A 21,219-nucleotide genomic window follows, 5' to 3' on the forward strand; every position below is an offset into this window, starting at 1 on the left:
AACTCAGGCTGCTGATCCACATGAGTTAGAGGAAGAGGAGAAGCAAACAGGGAAAAACATGAGAACCTATTTTGGAAAGGCAAACAGGAAAACAGAGAGAAAGTGAGTGTGGAGTAATTCCTAAGTCTCTGTTCAGGTGTGTAACAGTTTCTTGAGGATTTTCTATCTAGTGGGCACTTACTGGGTGCATTTAAAGGACCTAGAAAAGGATTTTATGGTTTTATTCTTTTAGAAATGATGTAATCAATGGTTTTTCTTTTAGCAGGTGGTCACAAGCACATTTTTATGCATGCATATGTGTATATATGGATAGATAACTCTATTTAAATGTAGGGATCATAAATACAAAGCACATATATCATGATTCATTCAGCATAGCATTTTTAAAAAATTATTTTAATGATTTGAAATGGTTTTTAAAAGGCTATCTTATTTCATGTTCATAGTTTTATTTCTGGGACAAAATATTTTATCAAAGGTAATACTAATGTGGTCAGCACAATGTTACAGTATCCTTTAAGCCTCAAAGTATTAATTCAACTCAGTAATAATTATTGACTGGCAAGCCCTTTGTTAAGAGATGTGAGAGCTAAAGAAATAACCAAATTATTGTCCTGACCTCCTGAGATGCTGAGGAAGTGATGAGGCATATACAGTTAACAAGAATTAAGACAGATTATGATATAGTATGTAAGAGAAGTATTTGCAATACGACCATGGATTGAATGACAGAAAAGGGAACTATTGTGGTGAGAGTAATTTAAGCAGTGCTAGAAGCAAAATTTTAACACTCAGGTAGAGAGTGGGAAGTGAAAGGTAGCTAAAAATAACTCATTTAATCACTGAGCCCTTACCATCTTAGATACTGTGCCAGATATTGGAAATATACTGCACAACAGAATAAAAAGAACCCCTTCTCTTGTGGAGTTTACCATGACTTGGCAAAGAACAATGTCAGTTCTGTAAGGAAGTTTGAATGGCTAAAAGGAGCTAAGTTGGGAGAAAAACAGAACAGTGAGATGAAAGAGATTTGTTTTGGTTTGGTTGGTTGAATTTTTCCATGATAGGGGCAACATATATGTTTGGTTTTTGTCTGTGTGGAAGGCACCAGGAAAATGGAGAGATGCAAATTGGGGAGGAATAGCTGATTTAATAAAGTTGGTAAAAAAATGGAAAGTGTTGGGATTAAAATCTAATGTAAGAGGTTATTTTGGGAAACAAGAAATACACTACAGATAGAAACAGATATTTTAAGGTCCAACGAAGAAAAATTTAGTGATGTTCACATCGGATAGCCTTATTTTTCCTAGAAAGCAGGAGGCTTTTTTATCTGAAACTGAGCAAGTCTGGAAAGATAAGAGTCCTAGAAGCACAGATATTTTGAATAACCATGAAAGTGTGGGAACCCTTTAAGTGGTTAAATCCCACTGGGGACCAGTAGGGTCAGGCAGCGTGGAAATGGTGAGTAACTAACTGATGTGTCAGCAAACAGGCAGGATCCTTGCCTGCATGGGGCATTTGATCTGGTGAAAGATCCATAAAACTGTCCAATAACAACGTAAATAAATATTACTCTGGCAATTGGCTAAGGAAATATAACAGGGGATAAGGTTGAGGGAGAACAGAACAGTAAGAGAGAACCCCAGTACAATTGGCTGACTTCCAGTTCAGGGAGGTAAATAAAACTCAGCATGGTGTCTGGTGGCCCAGAATAACAGAAGGATAAAAGGAGGATAAATAGAGGGTTCAGGAGGAGTCAGAGAGGGGAGTAGGTGGGAACACGTGAAGTCGTGTCAGAAAGCAGGCTTTCCAAGTTTTACTGGAAGCAGAGCAGTTACCAGAGACAAAGTGGTCCCAGGTACAAGTGCAATGTGTGTGCTTTGAGGAGAAATCAAGCTCTGTCACAGGTGCACACACAAACCTCGCTGTAGCAGTGAGAGCTGACCCATACTAAAATATCCAGCAATTAGGCACATTAATTCACAGCTGACTCCAAGGCACTTTTTTTCTCATGTTTTAAAAGCTGTTAATGTGGTACTATACCTTCAGTGTGTCGGATGTTCCAGTTGATTTGGTCCCACTCTCGCTGGGTGATCCTGCAGCCTTGCAGGACAGAGAACCATTTCTAGGAAAGAGATATAATTAAAACACAACATTACACTTAAGGAAGTTAGAAAACAGCCCAAGCAAAAAGTATGGGAGTGAAAAGCTACCAAAAAGACTAACTCACAGGGAAGAATTTCTATTTCTCTATGTTTTCCAAGTGTATATTCATTTTACAGTATGTCATGTTTGAGGTTTGTGAGAATAAATCAAAGAACCCTCATTTACAGTGGAGGCAAGAGGCCCTAAAGGGGGAGCTCTCGTGCGGGTGCCACTCCCTGAAGCCTGTGTAACCAGCAAAAAGAAACAAGATGAAAATTATTTCCATAAGGGAGCTCATTTTTCACACGGGAATTTCATCTCCTGCTTTTAAGAAAAAGAAGAAAGTTATCTTTCTGCCTCAGCAGCCACATGCTCACCACGGCCTGCAGCCAAGGAGAAACCACCACAAGCTCAAACTTGTTCCTCTCTAATGAACTTTTGTTCAAAACAAGCCTCCCCAATCTCCTCCTAAAGCCTAATTAAAGTTGATTACCCCATTGTCTCTTCAGACTTGTCTGTAGTTCACCATAGTTTGCCTGTCCTGAATTACAGTTCCTCTGCTAGTCTCAAATAAATTCATCTTGCTAGTAAAATAACTGGCTATTGTATTTTGGAGGTTGACAGGTGTTTTCCAGAATATAAAAACCTTTTTAGAAATGATAGTAATCAGGGCGCCTGGGTGGCTCAGTTGGTTAAGCAACTGCCTTCGGCTCAGGTCATGATCCTGGAGTCCCAGGATCGAGTCCCTCATCGGGCTCCCTGTTCAGTGGGGAGTCTGCTTCTCCCTCTAACCCTTCCCCCTCTCATGTGCTCTTTCTCTCACTCTCTCTCAAATACATAAAAAAAAATCTTTAAAAAAAAAAAAGAAATGATAGTAATCATAATATTTAGTTTATCAAATTTTTCTTTCTACTGGACTGTTGACCAAGATGTTCCATAAAGGCAAAAAGGTGTATCTACCACCATTTACTCCTTTCTTTGCACACTTTATTTTAGGCAAATCAATTTATTACTCATCCCTGAACATGCTCTGCCTTTTCCTGCCTCTGTGGCATTGCTCATGCGATCTTATCTGCCTGCAATGTCATTATTATTTGTCCATTCCCATTTCCTACCCCCAAAAAACTCATTAATACCCAGCTCAAATATGACTTTTTCCCCCTGAAGCTGTCTATCAAATTTAATCTTTATCTTATCCATATTCCCACAGAGGTTTTTTTTTGTTGTTTATTATGAGACTTCTAAGCAGTGTTCTTAATTCTATCTTCCTGCCTTTGAGCTTTAAAGGTAGGAAGAATGTTTCATCTGTAAAAGTTGTTTGGTTGGTTATCCCTTAATCACTATCTGCCCTGTGCACATAATGGACGCTCAAATATAATGGACAATTGCTTCTTACTTTATCTTGGTGTAAATCAGGCATTTAGTAATAATGCGCAGTCAAGACTTTACACCATACCCACCAGATATGTCTTTTCAATTGAAATATTGTATTTACATGGCTTCTAAAGCATCATTCCCTCCAGTTTTCCTTCCCTAATCTGTTATACTTTCCTAGGCTACTCTGAGGGTTTCTTCTCATTTTTCCAGCCTTGTACTAATACACTGCACCATGGCTCACACCTTGAATATCCCCTATTTTCTATTAGACCACCTCCCTTTAAGAGCTAATCCAAGCTTATTATTTTAAATATCTTTACATCCAGGGATGCCTGGGTGGCTCAGTCAGTTAAGCATCTGCCTTTGGCTCAGGTCATGATCCCAGGGTCCTGGAATGGATTCCCACATCGGGCTCCCTGCTCAGTGGGGAGCCTGCTTCTCCCTCCCCTACTCCCCCTGCTTGTGCTCTCTCTCACTCTCTCTCTCTGTGTCAAATAAATAAATAAAAATCTAAATATCTTTACACCCAAATTTCTATTTTAGCCCATACTTCTGCATGAGTACCATACTTAAGTCAACTGTTTACTTGATAGACGAACTTAGAGTGCTAATAGGCAATTTAAAATTAGTATATCTAAAATTGAGCTCCAGTTTGCTCCTCCTAAAATTTCTTCTCAGGTAAGGGCAACTTCATTCTACCATTTGTTTTTTCATTCCAAAACACCCAGAGTCACCTTGCCTCCACTCTTTCCTCCACACCCCATATCAAGCATGTTAACAAATCTCACTGGTGCTTACTTCAAAAGATATCCCAAATGTGTCTAAAATAGGACTACTTCTCCCCAACCTCACCTCTAAAATATTGGTCCAAGCCACTGTAAGTAGTTTTAAGTTTTGGGCAATGGAGTCTTCTTATTTTATTCTATCTCTTCCTTTTGTCTATTCTCAAAATGTAGCCAGAATAATTCTATTAAAAGATAAATCAGATTAAGTCTCTTCTCTTCTCAAAACCTTCTAGTAGCTCCCATCTTGTTCTAATAAAAATCAAAATTACCAAAAGGTTAGCAAAATCCTACATGATCTGCTCCCATGTTAGCTCTCAGACATCTCTTCTTGTTCACTGTGCTCACACCACAATGGCCTCCTGGCTTTTGCTCAAAAATCCCAGGTATGTTTCATCCTTTGGGCTTTGCTTCTGCTGTTCCCTCTCCAAGAAATGCTCTTCTGCTGATCCAGATGAACCTCTTACAAACCTCCACTGGGTATTTACTGCTATCCATTCACTTTTTTCAGTAAAACTTCTTTGTCTGCCCTATTTAAAAGAGGGACACCCTGTATCTTGTACTGCCTATCCTTGTTTATACCTTAATTTTTCTTTAAAGTGCTTGTTCCATCTGATAAACTACATCTTTCACATATAAACTTTTAAAAATGATTCTTCTCAGGGCACCTGGGTGGCTGAGTTGGTTGAGTATCTGACTCTTGATTTCCACTCAGGCCATGATGTCATGGTCATGAGATTGAGCCCCACGTAGGGCTCTGTGCTCAGCATGGAGTCTACTTGTTCCTCTGCCCTTCCCTCTCTCTCAAATAAATAAATAAAATCTTTAAAAGAATAAGTTTAAAAAACCATTCTTCTCTTCCCATTAAAGGCAAATCAACTCCATGAGGGCAAGAATTTCATTGATTTTATGTACTGCTGTACTTCTAGTGCCTTGAATTATGGCTGATACATGGGAGGGGCTTAAATATACTGTGTTGAAGGAGTTTATTCTTTTGATGTGAGAAAACCTAGGGTGCACCTCTTGTTTCCCCATATTTTGCTTGTGTAACTTCATTCTGAGTCCTAGATCCTTAGCAGTAAGACTAACATGATAACATCATCTCAATCACTTTCCAAGGGAGCTGAGTAAATAAAATGAAACAATCAGTAAAAAATGTAATTTGAGTATCAAAAGGCACTAAATAAGACATGACAACTTGAATATACAACATAGTTGAGTCTTACTTCAATCCTGATACAAATCGTGTATTGTATTACAATCTACACATTCATGTTTTTCAGTTATTTTCAGAGATCTGACTTAGTTCATAAAGTTAATTTGTGGTGAGCTTAGGCCATTTTCTACCATAATAACTATTATTAACATCTAAAAAATAAGTGATTTATATTTGCCAGATTTATAGAGCAAGGAAAATATGTCCTATCCTAATAATAAAATTAATAATGATAGCAATAATATCTGACAGTTTTGAGCACTTATTACACATCAGGTACTACTCTAAGTGATTTCCTGTATTATTTCTTTTAATTCTCAAATAACCCGGTGAGGTTGCCTCTATAATTATCTCCATAGAAAATGGGAAAACAGGCACAGAGAGACTGAGTAATTTGCACAGGGACACAGCTAGTAAGTGGTGAAACATATGTCAATCTAGGCAGCTTTGCAATATAAAAACCAGTTTTTTAAAATTGAAGTAGTGTTGACACACAATGTTACACTAGTTTCAGGTGACTAACACAGTGATTTGACAATTCTATACATTGTGCTATGCTCACAAGTATAGCTACCATCTGGCACCATACAACATTGACTATATTCCCTATGCTATTACTTTCTCTTTTTTTTAAGATTTATTTATTTATTCAGAGAGCATGCAAGCAGGTGGGGGGAGGGCAAAGGGAGAGGGAGAGAGAGACTCTCAAGCAGACTCCACACTAAGCATGGAGCCCGATGCAGGGCTTGGTCGCATGACCCTGAGATCATGACCTGAGTCAGATGCTTAACTGTTTGACCACTCAGGCGCCCCTTCCTACGCTGTAACTTTCATCCAGGTGACTTTTTCATTCCATAAGTAGAAGCCTGTACTTGTCACTCCCCTTCACCCATTTTGCCCACCCACCCATCTCCCTCCCTCTAGCAGCCATCAGTTTGTTCTCTGTATCTGTGGGTCTGTTTTGGTTTTTGCTTGTTTACAAAAACCAATTTTAATTCAAAATCATTTCCCCAGTTTTACTGAGATATAATTAGCATATAACATTGTATAAGTTTAAGGTATACAAGATTTTATATATATATATATATATATATATATATATATATAGCCACAATATACATAATTACCTCAATAAGTTAACACCCAAAACCTCGCATTGTTACAATTTTTTCCTTGTGGTAAGAGCTTTCAAAATGTACTCTCTTAGCAACTTTCTGACACACAATGCAATATTGTTAACTATAGTCATGTTGCCATTCCCAGAATATATCATTTGGAGTCAATATAGAGCTCCCCAAAGCTGGTCACTTTTACACCTGAGGAAGTTTAGTGAGTATCTAGAAGCCTAATAATGAGTTAAAAAAATGGAGTAACTGATACTGTCGCAACATTCTTTAGGACCTGGTTACTTCATGGTATTTACTTGAGAAGCATTCTCAAGAGTAATTCACTCTTCTTTGTAATTGTTTCTGTGAACTGATTCATTGTAATGTGGGAGTAATAGCAGTTGTTCACTCTAGGATTACCAAGAGCCAATAAAATAGTTATGAAAAATACCAGTCTGATTGATATTGCTTGAATCACTTAAAAAGAATCACTTGAGAATGCTCTATCAGTAGTGCTCTTGCCCTAGAAGAAGGGGGCAAAGATAAATGAGCAGGCCTGGGTCCTCCTCCAGTTTTGACAGTCTGCTTCCTTCTGATAAATAGCTATAATGGCAGGGGGAAAATATACCTTAATCTTCTCTGACCTTTCTCCTTTGGATGAGAAGACGACAATGATTCTCAACTGTCACAGGAAAAATTTCCAAGAGAATGGTGAGGAAATCCTACCGATAATTCACTCTACTTGACAACAAACGAAAGGACAGTTTCAGAATACACCTGTCCCATACCAAGGAGCGATCATTATAATCATAATCACAGCGCTAGGTAGCATATGTTGAACACATACATTATGTTCGCTATCAGGCTAAGTGCATTACATGATTGATTTTGATTCTGTGTTATGTAGATTGGATTAAAAATCCCAATGGCTAGTTTGAGGCAGGTAGTATATCTTAGGCAGGTAAACATTACTTCCTTAAAAATACAATCTAAGTGAGACAGACTCAAGGAAACTGAGGTACAAAGGAATTAAGTGATGGTCCCAGATAATGCAATTCACATCTACTTGGCACTCACCATTCTTCCTAACAGGCTACTCTGCTTCCTACTGCCCGCCCTCACAGTTTTTGTATCTTCACCCTTAAATGGAAAGAATTATTTATTTGTATGAATTTCAAGCATTTCTCCAACTAGAAGATGATACAATGTAAGGACTGTATCTTACAAATGCATGTGTTTAGACACAATTTGGAACTGATGAAATTGCACAACTCTACTGAAGGTGAATTGGGTGGGCAGCCACGTAGGGTTGGGGTCAATAGAATATCATCCAGATATAAAATGATAATTACATAATTACATAGTGCTGTAAAAACACGCTTATGATACAATATCAAGTGAAAGCAAGGAAATTTCTAAATAGCATATATGCTATAATTATATATGTGCTATATATGTGTCCACATAGAATAACGAGGTGGAAGGACACAGGGAAGTTTTCTCATGATTTGTTGGGCATGATGTAACACTGAGTGACACATTTATACTGATCATTAATGTTTTTACAGAATTGTTCATGATATGAATTTTGAAAGTGAGATTTAACTAAAAAAAAAACACCAGAAATGGCATAATGGTAATTCCAAAATTCAAAGAAATGCTGTAGTTTTTGGTGCCCACATAAACATAGCCAAAATTATCTTCTCAGTGCTTGTTATAAATGACTCAAGAACCTTTCTCAAATGGCTATATCTTCTCTGTACAACCATAAACCCTCGCGCACATGTCAGTTAGTAATTAATTCTTATATGCTCAATTTTTCCTGAGAAATCATCTTAATCTATGTAAGGAATGAATGGTCTACAAAGTGAAAAAAAATTGCCTTTATTTATTCATTCACTCATCCATTCATTCAGCACACATTAATTGAGTGCTCGCTGTTTCAGGCACTATTTTAAGAGCTGAGGATTTACCAGAAAAGAAGAAGCTAGTTTGTAGCTAGGACTGGACGTGTAACAGCCCAGAGTTTAAAGTTAATTCTGTGAAAAGGGAAGAGCTCATGAAAGAATCTGGAGCAAATTTATTCCCCTAGCCCTCACTGAGAATGCAGTAGAGAGAGGTTGCAGAGTCTTCTTCTTGTGGCAGCTTTTTGAGCAAATGTTTCCAGAAAAAAAAATACGTTGCAGAAAATAATTTAGAAATAGTTTTCCAACTGTGCTTCCTTCACTCAATCACCTAGTCATCAGAACATCTGTTCCAACCAGAAAAAAAAAAAAAAAAAACTCATGAAGGCAGGAGCACGTTTATTTCACCACTGTATTTATTTCCAGCACAAGAACAGGACCTGAACTGTGTCCATGAGGATCCAATCACCAAGTGCTAGATTACCCTATTACAGAAATGAGTCATATTTGGTTCTACCTCTCAAGGACATTAACCCAGGTGGTTAATTGCAGGCATTTATAAAACACTGACTGTATATCAGATATATAATATATGACATTATTTTAATCTTATACTGCCACAGCTCCATCACTTTTTCCTTTGCCTCACTGTGCCTCAGTTTCCTGACTTCTATAAACCTGTGATAATGATAGTACTTCATTACTGAAGCTTTGATAAATAAATTCTTGGTACTTATAGTACTTAGAAAAGCACCTAGATTCGTAGCATGTACCATCCAAATACATGCTGATATACTATTATATAAAGCTCATGATGACACTTTGAAATAGATTTTATTATCTCCATTTTACAGAGGAGTAAACAGACTCATTGTGGCTAAATAATTTGACCAAAGGCCCATAGTTCATACATTGTTGGGTCACTGAGTTTAGAAGTATTTCTCCAATTTTTCCCAACCTATCCATACCCTTGCCTATATTCTCAGATTAGACCTTAATCCCTTCCTGCTAAGACTTGTCAATAACTGGCTTCCGGGCCTCTCTTTTTCTAGCTTCATCTAACATCCTTTACATCTTTCATACTATCCACTTTCCACATGTTACTTAAGCACATAACAAATTGTATTATTTTCCTTTGTATTAAAACCCAAGTGGTTTCTTTTGCTTCTAGAAAAACTTCAAGGTTCTTAGAAAATCACTATGTGCTTTTAATATTAAATCATATTCAATAGATAATGTTAAAACCTTATAGTCAAAACACTAAACAACTGTACTAAGATTAGACAGTCCAAAATTCTGGCAGATCTGTGTTCAAAGCACTGATAAGGCAGTAGCTTTCCAAATTATTTTACTTCTTTGATCCTTAGTATCTTGTTTGAAAGATGGGGATGATAGCATTTAACACATAATTTTCAGTGCATATAATACACACTTAGTAAGTGATGTTTATTATTCTCATCATCCATGGTGCAAGAGCAGCACAAACCATATTTAAGAGATCACACATGGAAAAAAAACCTAACAGAGATGCAAAGTGTGAAAAATGGAGAGAAATAAATAGTAGAATTGGCTGGTATCAAGCAATGACATAGTATTTTAGAGTTAGGTTGCTAAACCAGTGTAATTTTATGTGAAGAGAAAATTCAATTATAAATAGACTATTTAATTTATATATAAAGTCTATTTATATATATAAATATATAAGCCAACCTGACAAAAAATAAGTTTTATCACTGTATGGATTAGAGCAGATTTGTAATAGATTTGCTAGTAATAAATAGAAATATTCTATACCCTACTCCTCACTTGAAATATTAAGAATTACTATCTGATTTTATAGCTCTCCAAGAATATGCTTTCCTTCTAATGAATGCTCTCATATAGATTTTACAGATGCTTATGTTAAATATAGGTTAACTGACAGAATATTTTGAAATGCTTAGAGTGATTAATCAAGGCTGCTTCATTTAGTGATGAGAGATATTCAGTGAGATTTCAAGATTTCAGTTTAGTTAAATTAAGTTCATAAGCACAAAAACTCATCTGAACTCAAGAAAATATTTTGGGCATATAGAAGCCACATGGTAATACTCTGAAACACAAGCCTAGCATTAGTGACCCTAAGCTAACTTCCAGGTATCTCCACATTGGTTGTTGGTGTTAACTGGGAAGTAAACATGTAGTTTTCGCTTGTTTTGACCTAAACTCATGTTAGATGAGATCATACTTTTAGCACTCATTTAACCAAGTGCTTATTAAGTATCCACTAAGTATGAAGAAATGTGTTAAGTACTAAAAATAAATGATGTAATAAAATGGTTTTTTTCCTGATTTTACTGCCCTCACCATCTAATTAGGAAAGAGAAATAAGTCATAAATGTGATGTTTTGTTTGTGATGGTAATATGCACAGGATAGAGAAGCGCACCCCCATGGGCATGTTAGTTCAGGTCCATCAAGAAGCACACATCAATATGGAAACAGACATAAAAGAAATTTATTGGGGAAAATGTCTTTGAAGGATAAAGGGTGAATGATCAGTAGCCACAAAGGCAGCTTTCAGAATATGGCAGAAGTCTGACACAGGGAAAGGAGGATGGAAGGACAGAAGTTTGGAAAGAGTCTAGAAGTGCTGCACGGTTTCAGGATTTCACTAGGCCGATGGGACATCCCTGAGCTAGAGTACCCCAAGAGGGGAGTCCTGTGTTTCACCAAAATAGACCTGAGCTAGTAGCAGCCCTTGGCTGGGAGCACTCCAGAGGCAACATAGCCTAGTAGCCAGAGCCTTGGTGAATACTGAAAGCGGCAGTTAGGACTGCCAATCAATCATGATGGACACCACCATGGGAGGCGTCTGTGTTACTTGTGGACCAGGATTTCAGAAAAGGTTTTGAAAATGAATATGAGGTCTCAACGTGGATGGGTAAATGCCTTCCAGGCACAAAGCAAAGCGGAGAGACCTAAAATACCCCGACAAGTGTGGGGGAGTTGGAAGCAGTGCATTACGCTGTAGGATACACCCAAGGGGGTTAGCAGGCAATGCACCAAGAGGTGAGAGGCAGAAGGAGGCAGGATTCCAACCGGGTAGAGTCAGATAAGTTCTACAGAGGTATTTGATTTTACTCTGTAGGTAATTTGGAGTCACTGAAGGGGTCGATGCTGGACAGAGACAACAGGGGTTCTGCATTGTAGAAAGAGTCCCATCACATATCGAGTGTATTCAGATGGAGATTCCAGGAGGTGAAGCAGAGGGAGATAACAGTAGTGAAGACAAGGAAGTATCAAACAGACCTGGGTTCTAATCCCGACTCCACCTTTTACCAACCATGTGACCATAAACAAGTCTTTTAACAAGCCAGAGCCTCTATTACTAACCCCCTATATTAGGAATTACACACCTCCTTACTTCAAGGTGACATGAGGATCGTAGGTGTAGGATGACGAGGACCGTGCTTAAGTGTCACAGATCAACAGTAGATATAAACTTGCATTCATACCCGGTCGTCATGATGTAACTAGAGTCATGTTTCATATAAACTTCTGTAAACCTCAGCTTTCTTAAGTGTAAAATGGCAACAAGATCACATCTACCTCCTGCTGCTGTTCTCTATGAGCTGATACGTGCAAAGTCTCAGCTGACTCCTTGAGAGGAGGAAATGCTCAGCAGCTGAGGGTTAGCTGTTCTGCAAGAGCTGCGTGCACTTGTAACGTTCTGTCCTCACCGCATCTCTGCAGCCAGGCTATTTTCTCCCCAAGTGTTGAGGAACACATCGACGCTTGAAGAGTTTAAATAACTGCTCACAACCACACAAAAGACTGTACAAGATTACAATTCTCAGTTGCCTGACTTCAAAACCCATATTCTTAACCACTATTCTCCATTACCCTCCATTCCAGTATGAAGCAAAACCATCTACCTGCCAACGAAAATGCAATTCTAAGAACTCACTTGTGGGCTACGGTTGGGTTTCCCTGTATTATCAGGAGGCTTTAAAACAGAGTTAAGGACAACTGAAACAAAATTTCCTGGTTAGACCCAAGAGAGGTTTTATCCAATTCATTTAAATGGGACATGTCAGACATCATATAGATTCTGATATAATCTGGGTTCCACCATTTGAAACTGGCTTCATTTGGTGATGGTGGGAGAGAGGGGTATGAACAGGGTGGGTGTGAACATGATGAAGGCGGAAGTCTTTGGAATGTTAACATACATTTTTAGTCTTTTCATTCTAATGAGGAATATACTTCACTCCCAACAAAGAGCAGTCTTGATACAGGTAATCAAACCCAAGAAAAACTGACCTACTGGATCAGGTCTATAGAATTTAGGCCCAAGGCCCTCATCCATGCAGCTCTGTCCCCTCTTCTTCATCTTTCCTTTGAGAGAAAAGAACGGCCTGAGGTTCTGGCACATTTCTTACTAGGGAAAATCCTTAACCTCATCAAACTTCAGTTCCCTTAGATGAAATAGCATTATCTTAAGGTTGCCTTAAGTATAACTGTGAACATTCATGATTGTGTCTAGCACCTATTAGCTACTCCACAAATTTTGGTTCCCCTTGGATGAACAGTAAAGAATGACTTGGAAAATCAGCAGATTATCTGAAGATAATTCAATCAGTAAACAAAGGGAATATCTTATATTAGGCCGAGAAGGGTTGAAGTTTTCATTATTAATGTTCTTATTAAGACAAAGAAAAGCTAGAAATATTCACCATTCACAGATGCTTCAGCAATAGATTTGGACCATACAGCTTGAGGAGATGATACTTTATCTTCATCTATCAACTGTGAGATTTTTATATTCAAGAAAAATTTTGTTGAACTCTCTTATGAGGGGGCTCACCTTCAATACGAAAACTTTTAAATCTGCAAGACTTGCAGAACAGATATAATTTTTTTTTCAGTTTCATTGGAAAGGAGGCAAAGAGATTGCCTCTGGCATTAAGAAACTCACAGGCTGAAATAACTTGAAGCTTGCTGACTCTATTAACAAAAGGCTGCTTTAGACAATTTAGCTAGGACCTCTGACTCCTAAAATCTCTCTGCTGGGGAAGTGACATGGGTTCTTGAAGTGGCTCCCTTTCTCCTGCACTTCTGGAAAGTGTAGCCATGCAAGGGGGAGACTTCCAAAGCACCGGGCTCTCGGTTTCTGGATGATTCTGCAAACACCTGATAGGTTAGATCCCATCACTTGATCATTTTTTTTTCCCCTGAAATTATGCTCCAGGAAAGATCATTTTGGATAGTTTTGGAGCATAAGTCAAGGCTACCTCTCTGGTCTTGGTAATCTTGGTCCATATATTACCCTTTAAACAACACTTGGCTTTTGACTAATGCTTGTCATAGAAAGAAATGGCAAATTTTAAAAATAGAGACTCCTCCATCTTTCCTATTCACCTCAGCTTGTATATTCTCAGTGTTATTGCACAACTGAACTGTGCAATAATGCTCATTTTACATGTTTTAATAGCCATTCTCTCCTCTGTGGCATTCACCTTTGCCATTTCTCGTCTCAGCTGGCCATACTCTACCAAATTAGCCATCATTCGATACCAACTGATTCTGGAGAACTTACCACAGAATTAAAGCAAATGACCTTTAAACAGACTACATAGACCCAGGCAAATAACAAGCAAACACAATCCCACCCCCTAAACATAGTATCCGGTGGAATTTTCTGACCCCAATTTTAAACTCATGAAGCAAGTATCAGTCATAAGCATGAAGATGAATATAAATTATCTTACAAGTCTTTTTAAGGCAAATTTTTATTGTTACAGTGGAATTAGCAGTAGCATCTAGAACTTCAACATGTTCAAGGAAGGGAGAGCAGTGGGTATATGAAGCAATCCACCCTCCATGGGGAATGGAGTTTTTTGCTCCTGTACATTCTGGACAGATTTATCAAAAAGGCAAAACCACATCATTTGCACCTCCAAGTAAGCCCCAAAGAAGAGTTCAAACAACTCTGGTTGGTGCCCAAAGATTCAGCAATCAATACATATGGGTCAGATTTCAAAAATTCAGCCTGAGCATTTTTTATCAGAGCAAACTTTATCAATTACTTATGTTGAAAAAAAGAAGCAAAGACTGCGATTTTTTTAATTAGGGGGTTTATGAAATTGGGGTCATAGAAACTACATTATAACATGTATTACTATTTTTATGCTAACTTTTTTGGTTTCTAAATACTTGTGCTTATAAAAATATTTAAATCTCAATTGTAAAATACACCAATTGACAAAATAATCTTTATGATTAAAAATGGAGAAATGAGAGCTACTTAGAAAATTAAAACCAATTCTAGTTTTGTTGGTTGTTCTGGGAGGCAGTGAAGTTTCTTAGAAATAATTTGATCCTTTTGAATCGGGCTTTTAATTTCTGTTTATTGGTAATACAGCAGAGGCTAGTTTAGGGCTAATTTTGTTCCTGCTGAGGCAAGTCCTTTTCATAGACTCATGAATTATGTGCCTCATGAATTATGAGGTCTTCTACTCTGGCTGGCGGGAGAGGAACTATATTCTCAAGTAAGGGTGAGGCCGGGTAGCATTCCTTCTATCCTTTAGGATAGTCCCCGGCGGCCAGAGTATTTCTTCACACCCATTCACGCAGCAGCTGGAAAGTGGAGGAGAAACCTCTGCAGACTTCTGTAGTAGTCTGCTCTTTCTCCCTCTGTTTTGCTATCCCTGTCTGAAGTTCTCTCAGTCCTGATACCCTGCCTCTTTGATCTAGCTCCCTTGATGGCCTCTCTGCATCAGTTCCCCCTTTTCATACCAGATCCTAAAATCTCACAGCAGGCAGGCAGCTTGAAACAACTGCAGAATTCACATCTGGTGCTCTCAATTGTCTCTCATTGTCTTTCTTTTCTTTTCTTTTCTTTTCTTTCTTTCTTTCTTTTCTTTCTTTCTTTCTTTCTTTCTTTCTTTCTTTCTTTCTTTCTTCTTTCTTTCTTTCTTTTTCTTTCTTTCTTTCTTTCTTTCTTTTTCTTTCTTTCTTCTTTCTTTCTTTCTTTCTTTCTCTTTCTTTCTTTCTTTCTTCTTTCTTTCTTTTTCTTCTTTCTTTCTTTCTTTTTCTTTCTTCTTTTTCTTTCTCTTTCTTTCTTTCTCTTTCTTTCTTTTTTTTTCTTTCTTTCTTTCTTTTCTTTCTTTTTCTTTCTTTCTTTCTTTTTTCTTTCTTTCTTTCTTTCTTTCTTTTTTCTTTCTTTCTCTTTCTTTTTCTTTCTTTCTTTCTTTCTTTCTTTCTTTCTTTTTCTTCTTTCTTTCTTTCTTTTTTTTAAGATTTTGTTTATTTATTTGTCAGAGAGAGAGAGCACAAGCCCGGGGGAGGGGCAGAGAGAGAGGGAGAAACAGGCTCCCCGCTGAGCAGGGAGCCCAACATGGGCTTGATCCCAGGACCCTGGGATCATGACCTGGGCTGAAGGCAGACACTTAACCAACTGAGGCACGCAGGCGCCCCTTTCATTGTCTTTCAAGAGTCACTATCCTTTGTGGCTCAATATTCAATGTCTTGTTCATTGTTGTCATTTATCTCGTATTTTTTTTTTTTTTTAAGACGTTTTAGGCAGGAAGCTAGATCTGGTCTCTTTTCCTTCATTTTAGTGAAAAGCAGAAGTCACTCCTTCCCCTACCTCATGAAACATCCTCATGCATATACTTCTCATTACTCTTCTTTGTGGCTCTGAAGTAGAACCTGGATTTTTTCTTATGAATCCCCAGTATAAGTCATGTGTTCTATTCAATCTGAGCTGTTCACTGTTCCTAAATACATCTTATATTTAAATATGCTTCACGCCCCATAACTTTGGACAAGCTAGCTGTTTTGCCCAGTCTTGTATTCATTGAAAAGGCACTACTAAGAACTCCTAAGAATTCAGAAATTCTGGGTTCAAGTGCATGTACCACTACCTATCCCTGTAACAGAGGAAACAGTTCACACATATGAAAATGTATTTCATGGCTAAAATAAGGGTTGAACTAGATCATTAACTTTCTAGTAATAAAAGTAGATGAAATAAAAGTTTCAGGGTGGAACTTGGGTGAAGTCCCATCCATCACAGGGCACCATGCTGGAATCCTATTGTTCTTCTGGAGAGCACTGAAGAACAAAATGAGCTAATCTCTATATCCCACCTAGCTCTAAATTTCTATGAGCAGATGATTATTCCGTTATACTTCATATCTCTCCCCTTCCTTCGTCTTTCTATAAGCCGCATTTATGGGGCACCTACTATATTCTAGGCACTAGCAACAGAAAGGAGAAAAAACAGACATTCCTTCAAGTAAAACAATTCTGCCTGCTAAAAACTTTTCACTGTCAACTGAACGCCATTTATCTTTTTTTATTTCCTTAACATGCACAGTAAGATGTATTTTTCTCCTAATCTCAAATATACGTGTGCTTCTCTTATGGAACTTGTTATTTTTTTCTCTCTGTGTTATAATTGCTGTTTTCACTTATCTTATCCCATGTGTTAACATTGTAGTATCACCAAGTTCTGAAATGCTCCATTGTTCTTTGTATAAGCACAGAATCCTATAATAACAGGTATGATAAATTGCTTATTTCCGATTAAGGTAGTAGTGCTAAGTAACATTAAATAACCATACAAAACTGAACAATACAGAAGTGTATGAATAACAAAGAATGCTTCATCCTCTCCCTGACTGTCCTTATAACCAAGTATTTCTCAGAGGTAGGTAACTAATGTTAACATTTTAGAACACATCCTTCCAGAGTTTTTCTATAGGTACATATTTACATAGAATCATTTTACTTCTTTTGAAAAAGAAAAATTATGACCCTAGTAAACATATTGTCTTGCAACTTTTTTTTTTTTTTTTTACCTAACATGTCTTGAGCATCTTTTCATGTCAGAACATACAGAACTACTTTCTAAAGGCTGTGTAATATTTTGGATGAATAAATCCATGAATCAGTACAAGATGAACTTAGATGAGCTCCTAGCATCCAATATCCTTCTACTAAGGTGAAGTATTAGCTGGAACATAGAGAAAGTTATGGAAGTAAGGCAGCACTCTTCTTTATAGAAAGAAGGGCATTGTAATATCTAATAAAATATGGAGGGCAGAGACAGCTAAACTGTGCATTGATTTTCTAGAAATTTTGATGGTGAATTGTTTTGTGTTATTTCTGCTAAGCTCTCAAATAAAAGGCTACAAAAAGAAGGCTTATTTTCCAAAACTTTTCCCAGGTAAAGAAATGGATATTACACACAGACTCATTGCCTAGGATGAGACAGTTGGGTTCAATACTGAAACCCACACTGTGTGACATGAAGTGCATTCTACTGCATTTGTTAGTTCCAATTGACAAGGAGGAGGAAACTAGGGAGAGGGAAAAAAAGAGATTTTTCCTAATGCAAAAAGAGCACAGATTTAAAAAATGAGACAGACTTGGAGGAAAGTAGGTCACCAGCAAGTGTTTACACAGAGTTTATTACGTACATAAATTGTGCATATATCCATTTTGTTGCCTAGAGTTATAAAAAATGAATATGTTGGCATTTAAATATTTTTAACTTGGATCTTAAAATCTCTCAAGCATTCGGACAATATCAATAATTGTTTGCAACAAGTTCTATGATAAGCTAATCCCTTATAAACAGATAATCATTAAAAAGTGATAATCCTAAAAGAAAGTGCTAAGTTAAGGATTTTTTTTCAAGGTAAAGTTAAGAAGAGCATCAGATGTGACACTACCGCAGTAGGAGAAGACAGAATTAGTAGTCATAACATTACTTATAGTCACTATTTACTGAGTAGCGCAGAAGGTCTGTGGGTAGATAGCCTCAGTTTGAATTCTGGCTCAGTTACTTCTTGTTTCTATACCTGGGAAAGATACTTAATTTTCCATGCTTTAGTTTTTCTAATCTCTGAAATGGGTATGAAAGTAAACTATTTTAAAATTTTATCTGAGGCTAAATGAGATCATACAGGTAGTGCTAAATTTTTTCAATCCCAAATTGCCTAGAAAAAGTTAACTACTGTTTATTTAATTCATATGCGGGATGCATACACGGTCAAAGATTTTGCATGTTATGCTCCTTACCCTCTCAGTGCTATTATAAGGTAGACATTACTTTTCTGATATTAAGAATGGTACAGTTAGCAATCCAAGCAACAAAGTATACACATAGAATATCTAGGAAGTCACAGAGGAGGAAACCGACCTAAGCTTTTGTGTCTTCAAAGGCCTGTCTCCTTAGGTGGTAAGACTTTCTCCAGGCTATATTACAAAGCAGTGATCACCAAGACAGCATGGTACGAGCACAAAAACAGACATGTAGACCAATGGAACAGAATAGAGAGCCCAAATATGGACCCTCAACTCTATGGTCAAATAATCTTCGACAAAGCAGGAAAAAATAAGCAATGGAAAAAAGTCTCTTCTATAAATGGTGCTGGAGAAAATTGGGACAGGCACATGCAGAAGAATGAAACTCGACCATTCTCTAATACCATACACAGAGATAAACTCAAAATGGATGAAAGACCTCAATGTGAGACAGGAATCCATTCAAAATCCTAGAGAAGAACATAGGCAATAACCTCTGTGACATCGACCACAGCAACTTCTTTCAGATACAACTCCAAAAGCTAGTGAAACAAAAAGCAAAAGTGAACTTTTGGAACTTTATCAAAATAAAAAAGCTTCTGCACAGCGAAGGGAACAGCCAACAAAACAAAGAGGCAACCCACAGAATGGGAGAAGATATTTGCAAATGACACTACAGATAAAGGGCTGGTATCCAAATCTATAAAGAACTTCTCAAACTCAACATCCAAAAAGAAATAATTCAAGTCAAAAAATGGGCAGAAGACATGAACAGACACTTCTCTGAAGATGACATACAAAGGCTAACAGACACATGAAAAAATGCTCACCATCATTAGCCATCAGGGAAATTCAAATGAAAACCACATTGAGATACCACCTTACAGCCAGTTAGAATGGAAAAAATGGACAGGGAAAGAAACAACAAATGTTGGAGAGGTTGTGGAGAAAGGGGAACCCTCTTACACTGTTGGTGAGAATGCAAGTTGGTACAGCCACTTAGGAAAACAGTGTGGAGGTGCTTCAAAAAATTAATATAGAGCTACCCTATGACCCAGCAATTGCACTCCTGGGTATTTACCCCAAAGACACAGATGTAGTGAAAAGAAGGGCCACATGCACCCCAATGTTCATAGCAGCATTGTCCGCAATAGCTAAACTGTGGAATGAGCCAAGATGCCCTTCAACAGATGAATGGATAAAGAAGACATGGTCCATATATACAATGGAATATCACTCAGCCATCAGAAAGAATGAATACCCAACTTTTACATCAACATGGATGGGACTGGAGGAGATTATGCTAAGTGAAATAAGCAGAGAAAGTCAATTATCATATGGTTTCAATTATTGGTGGAACATAAGGAACAGCATGGAGGACATGAGGAGAAGGAAGGAAAAAAGAAGGGGGTGGGAATCGGAGGGAGAGATGAAACCATGAGAGACTATGGACTCTGAGAAACAAACAGGGTTTTAGAGGGGAGGGGGGTGGGGGGATGGGTTAGCCTGGTGATGGGTATTAAGGAGGGCATGTACTGCATGGAGCACTGGGTGTTATATGCAAACAAAACAATTGTGGATCACTACATCAAAAACTAATGATGTATTGTACAGTGACTAACATAACATAATAAAATAAAATTAAGAAAAAAAGGACTTTCTCCAGGGAGAAAACATTCCCAAGTTCATTCTGGAAACTTGGAAAGCATATACACTGGCTTTGGAGACTAGTTTTTAAAAACTTAGTTTTCCCTACCCTCCCTTTTCATTCCATATTGGTATTTACTGTGAAATAGCTGCCAGCTTAGAGCTTCTAACACTAGTGCTCTCTGTTCTATTTCCGAGCTCTCTTACCTTTGTCATCTTGTTGTCTTCCCTTTTTCGGAATTAAGGTATTACTGTAATTGAAGCATACCTCTTCAGCAAAGCAAAGCTAAGTTATGCAATGATTTATTGAGATGGCCCTAACAGGAAGCCTACGGCCACATATATGGTTAGGGTGAAATAGAGCAGACGGGCAGAGGTCCAAGAAGCTTCTAAAGGGACACCACTTGCCCACCATCCTAAGTGTCACTGAATACTGTTGTAGTTCTTCACACAGAACTAGGTCACGATTAATTGCTAAATTTCTTCTTGTACATGTAAGTCAACAGCTTATTTAAGGCATCTCTGCATGACTCCTTCTGTCCCTGAAATACATCTTTTCTTCCCACCCGCAACCACAAATACATGCACGTGCACATACACACACACACGTATGCACACGTGCTCTTGCCTTGCCCAAGTCTGTATCTCTCAGATGCATTCATGACTATACCAGTGCAAAATCAACTTCTTCAAGGCAGGGTAAATACAGTGCTCTGCGTGCAACGGTACTAATAAGCATAGAAAAGTACTAATGAGGAAGTCCTTATGAAATAAAATTTTTCTAAGATGTTTATTCTTTAAACTGTAATGATTTTTGTTTCAGATGTGAGACAGTATCCCACTTTCATAACACAGTTCATTAGAAAAGCTCTCTAGAGAGGGATATTCTTTAGAAAATATGAACTTTTATGGAAGTAAAGGAAAGGAGAGAAAAACAAATTATTTCAGAGGCCAGTTACTGTA

At 37.7% G+C, this 21,219-nt stretch overlaps 1 protein-coding gene across 3 annotated transcripts in view; it reads right to left on the bottom strand.

The window, feature by feature from the left end:
* Positions 1–21,219, bottom strand: part of LRRC4C (leucine rich repeat containing 4C) — a 1,194,180-nt gene that overhangs the window by 714,727 nt on the left and 458,234 nt on the right. For all 3 annotated transcript variants that reach the window (XM_027577718.2, XM_027577721.2, XM_027577717.2), the window contains exon 3: positions 2,044–2,125. The gene's annotated coding sequence lies outside the window, so the exon portion shown is untranslated. The remainder of the gene's footprint in view (positions 1–2,043; positions 2,126–21,219) is intronic.

Source organism: Zalophus californianus, chromosome 11 (genome assembly GCF_009762305.2).
Source record: "Zalophus californianus isolate mZalCal1 chromosome 11, mZalCal1.pri.v2, whole genome shotgun sequence".
NCBI classification, from domain to species: Eukaryota; Metazoa; Chordata; class Mammalia; order Carnivora; family Otariidae; genus Zalophus; species Zalophus californianus.